Source organism: Schistocerca nitens, chromosome 2, assembly GCF_023898315.1.
Source record: "Schistocerca nitens isolate TAMUIC-IGC-003100 chromosome 2, iqSchNite1.1, whole genome shotgun sequence".
In the NCBI taxonomy this organism is placed as follows: Eukaryota; Metazoa; Arthropoda; class Insecta; order Orthoptera; family Acrididae; genus Schistocerca; species Schistocerca nitens.
In genome coordinates, this window is record NC_064615.1 from 787,147,948 (window position 1) to 787,152,748 (window position 4,801).

A 4,801-nucleotide genomic window follows, 5' to 3' on the forward strand; every position below is an offset into this window, starting at 1 on the left:
ACACTATGTTTCCAGTTACTCTTTAAAAAGGTATGGAACATTATATTGGAATCCGATAGACTTTGTGGCTAATAGCTGGGATCAAATTATCTTGTTCCAGTGCAGAGAACTATATTTAATTTTGAGACGTAATTCTAATCAAGCATTTAAGTCAATACAAGCGCTTTTCCCCAATGCTTCATTCCGTCATCAAAATGCAAAAACCATGTATTGCGCACAAAAATTCAAATTTTTAAGAAGAAACATTATTAACCATGAAACGATTAAATTACGGAAGACAAATGTTATCCGATCCCACGATGACAGTAGCAATGAGGCAGCTCATACTGAATTCAAATCATAAGCCATTAAACTCAATATACTAACAGTACCTGAAAACACGAGTCATTAAATAAACTTTAAGTATCCGGTAACAGAATCCATTTATAATATTGGAAATAAATACGTAAACTCTAACTCCAGACTCTTCTCCCTCCTTCTCGCGACCAAAAATTGCTTGGGAAATTGGCTTACAACAGAATATTGAACCTAATTTTTGAGAATAATCTTTCAATAGAGCTTAGTTTGGTTTCCATAAAGACTTTTCTGATGTGAAAACTACCTTTGATCTCACGAATTCAGTTGTGATAGAGCTATACAATACAAATTTCTCTGTTTGTCTTTTCTGTGATCTTGTTACTCCTTCGATTGTGTAGATAATAAAACTCCACTCAGGAAATTACATTGGTATGGTTAAAGGCACTCCTCTTGCAAGGATGTCGTCTTATACCGACAACATAAAACGGTGATACATTAACAAATAATACGACTAAATTAGGATAAGGAAAACTGTAAATACGGTGTCTCGCAAGTTTTTCCGGCTCCTGTTATTGGCCCATCTGGGACATCGGATGGACCTTCTTAGACTGTGATGGTTGCTGCTGACAAAAGAGTACTGATAAAGGTGTCTTACACATTAATACAAAACACAGCAATCAGAACAGGGCTACAACTGCTTCACAGCAGACATCTAAACCCAAATCGTACTAAGACAACTAATTTGCAATTAAAAATACATAGAAACGTCAGAAGAGGTATCAGTAGAGAAAAATAATGCTTTATACTAGATGAAGCTCCATTTGAAGAGGTTATAAGGATGCAGGTAGGTAATTTATTGTAGTTGACATCGGAATGTGAATAAATAAACCAAAATAGTCTGTTCTGCCTGTACTTCACTTAGATACCTCTCTCACTGAGTAGTGCCACAGACTAGTTTGCTAGCATAATTTGAGTCAGTACTGTCTTATGACATAATATGCTATTGCAATAGGCATGTGACATAAATGTACTGGAGTAATGATTTTGTGTAAATCTCATCCTAAAATCCCGTAGCGATTACTAAGAACCCAGAGGTTTTTAAACACACACTCCAATACTTACGAAATTAAGACGAACAGTGCAATTCACGATCTCGATATTAGAGGTTAATATATTTTCCTTGTTGTCAAGCATCTTTATTTAGCATATAGAGTTCAGTTTCATATTGTAGTGCAGAAGTCGGTAACAGGCAGTAGGCATACCCGACGGAGGAAACTGAAAACGGGACAGTGTGCTACAGTCGTTAACACACGGCAATCGTCTTCGTAAAAATTAAACGTTCAAATATTTCTCTCAGGTCTTTCTGATTTCCTTATCACCAGTTTCTCCGAAATTGCTGCAAGAAAATTTATGGATGGCTCACTAAGCAGGCCATTTGTTCTCTTAAGTGGCCATCAGTTTGCCTTTAAGAAAGGTAAAGGTGTCAGAGAGGCAGTTCTGACGTTGAGCTTTATAACTGAAATAAGCCACCTCCTTGCGATTTGGCTATCTATAAAATGTGTTCTACAATGTGAAACGGTGCGAATGTTCGAAATGCTCAAGAAAGTTGGTGCGAAATGTTCGAAATGCTCAAGAAAGTTCGTGTAGTCTGTACGGAAAGACGGGCAATAGTATACACTGCTCAGCCAGAAGATTGTGACCACCGACCAACTATCGATATAAGCCCGTCCAAGCGATAGCATCGTCACCAGGCGAGGAATGAGTGTTAGTCAGACACATGCACGGTGCATGTAGTATAAGTGAGCTTGCTGTCCGTGTCTACTATGGGGAAGGTGCGCAATGTATCTGAGTTTGACAAGGGGCGGTTTGTGGTTGACCGGCAGCTCGGCAAGAACATTTCGGAAACTGCACGACTTATCGTGTGTTCGAGGCGTGCTGCGGTGAGTGTCTCCAGCAGTTGGCGAAACCAGGGTGAAAGCATGTCTCAACGTCACAGGGATTGGCAGCCACCTCTCATTACAGATGTCAGACATCCTAGACTGGGCAGTCTGGTGAAACAGGACAGGTGGCGGAAATAACATCAGACTTTAATGCTGGAGAGAGTACGAGAGCTTCTGAATGCACAGTGCACCGAACCCTGGGCCTCCGCAGCTGACGACCAATGTATGTGCCAATGCTAACGTCGTGACATCGCAAACTGCGACTGAAACAGGCAAGTGACCGTCAGCACAGGATGTTGGTGTAGTGGCAGAGCGTTGCATTATCTGATGAATCCAAATATCTCCTTCATCATGCCGATGGAAGGGAGCGAATCCGCATATTCCAGGAGAACAGCTCCTTGACACCTGTACTGCGTCATGGGGACGGCTGTATTATGCTCTGGAGAACATTCACATTCGTATCCATGGGTGCAGTGGAGCTCATGCAAGACACCGTGATGGCCAAGGAGTATAGTACACTGGATTTGAAACTGACTGAAAACATGTGGGATTTGACTGAACGTGGCTTCAGAGCTCATCGCCCTCCTTCTCGGGGTTTACGGGAAATAAGTGGCTTGTGTGTGCAGATGTTGTACCAACTGCCTACGGCGACCTACCAAGGCCTCACTGCTTCCTTGCCACGATGCCTCGCCACTGTCATTCGTGCCAAAGGTGGACATACCGGACGTCAGGTAGGTGGTCATAACGTCTGGATGATCAGTGTAACATATGTGCAAGAACTAAAAAGGAACAATAATAACGGATTACCAAGAAGCAAGTGTTCAGATTAAATAGCGTGTAAAACAGGAATGCAGTCTTTTTCCCGCACTGTTCAGTACGTACAGTGAAGAAGCAACGATGGAAATAAATGACACATGCAGGAGTAGGATTAAAATTCAGGGTGAAAGAATATAAAAGATAACGTTCTCTGATGAGACAGTTATCCTCATTGAAAATGACGAAGAATAACAGTACCTGTTGAATGGAGGGAACTAGTTAAAGAACACGGAATATGGATTGCTAATATACCGAAGGAAGTCGACAGTAATGAAGAGTAACAAAAATGAGACTAGTGATAAACTGAACATCAATATTTTGGACAATATAGGGAAACAGTTTTGTGAAGGAATGTGGGCAGCCTTCGCACTTCCCGCCCCCAGAGAGTTGAGAGCTCTCAAGAATATCTTGGGAGGAGAGTGCAGCGCATAGGCGAAGAACGGAGTGCCGTTCTTAGGTGGACAGTAGAGCACGAGCGCCGGCCGCTGTGGCCGAGTCGTTCTAGGTACTTCAGTCCGGAACCGCGAGACTACTACGATCGCAGGTTCGAATCCTGCCTCGGGCGTGGATGTATGTGATGTCCTTAGGTTAGTTAGGTTTAAGTAGTTCTAAGTTCTAGAGGACTGATGACCTCAGATATTAAGTCCCATAGTGCTCAGAGCCATTTGAACAATTTCAAGAGCTTCTTCTTCTTCACGCGATCAGGCCCAGAGGACCGCGCGCCACCACAGTTAGAGCTCTCCATCCGTCTCTGTCTTCTGCTACCTGTCTCCAGTTTTCCGTGACTCCCAGCTGCAACAGGTCTTCTCTCACTCCATCGATCCACCTCTTTCTAGGTCTTCCCACTGGTCTGCTGCCTGACGGGATCCAGTCCATTGTGATTTTGGGCCATCTTGTTGCCTCCATTCTAACAACATGTCCAGCCCATTGCAGTCTTTTGCTTCTCATCACTCCCAAGAGCAAGAGGTGAAATTGGAGGTGGGCTCTGACAGTACTATGTGTATGGGTTGGGTTTCGTATTTTTCGAATTTTTGTTACTAGTGCAACCTGACGAATCTAAAAACAACAAATATTAAAATCGTTGTAAACTGTCGAATTCTTGTATTGATATAAAAGCCGCTCCACAAGTGCATGTTACCTACGACGCAGAGCTGCAGAAATTCTGGAAAGCAAGTAACGTCGAATCTTAAATGTGTCTGTGACTTAGAGCAAAAATTCTACAAATAAGTGTTTTTTGGGTAGCGGTATGACCGTTTACGGTGAATTACAAGCCTTACTTGTAGACTACGAGCAAAGAACATGCAGTGAGTGATGGCCAAACCTATGTTTTTAGTCGCCACTGCCAAAGGCGACACCGAGCTAGGTGGCGCAGTGGTTAGCACACTGGACTCGCATTCGGGAGGACGACGGTTCAATCCCGTCTCCGGCCATCCTGATTTAGGTTTTCCGTGATTTCCCTAAATCTTTTCAGGCAAATGCCGGGATGGTTCCTTTGAAAGGGCACGGCCGATTTCCTTCCCATTCCTTCCCTAACCCGAGCTTGCGCTCCGTCTCTAATGACCTCGTTGTCGATGGGACGTTAAACACTAACCACCACCACCACCAAAGGCGACAGTGAAGACCCGTAAGACGCTCAACGTCCATTTAGAAGCTTAACGTGGGAAACAGTGTAGTAAAAATAGCACAACGAAATTAGCAGCTTTGGAGTAGTCGTTAGAGAGCAATTGTAACTCAGAAAGACAAAATTA

At 43.2% G+C, this 4,801-nt stretch overlaps 1 non-coding gene across 1 annotated transcript; it reads left to right on the top strand.

The window, feature by feature from the left end:
* Positions 1 to 4,410: 4,410 nt before the first annotated feature.
* On the top strand, positions 4,411 to 4,483 carry Trnaa-cgc (transfer RNA alanine (anticodon CGC)). Its single transcript has one exon. It is a non-coding gene; the product is annotated as a tRNA-Ala (tRNA).
* Positions 4,484 to 4,801: the final 318 nt, after the last annotated feature.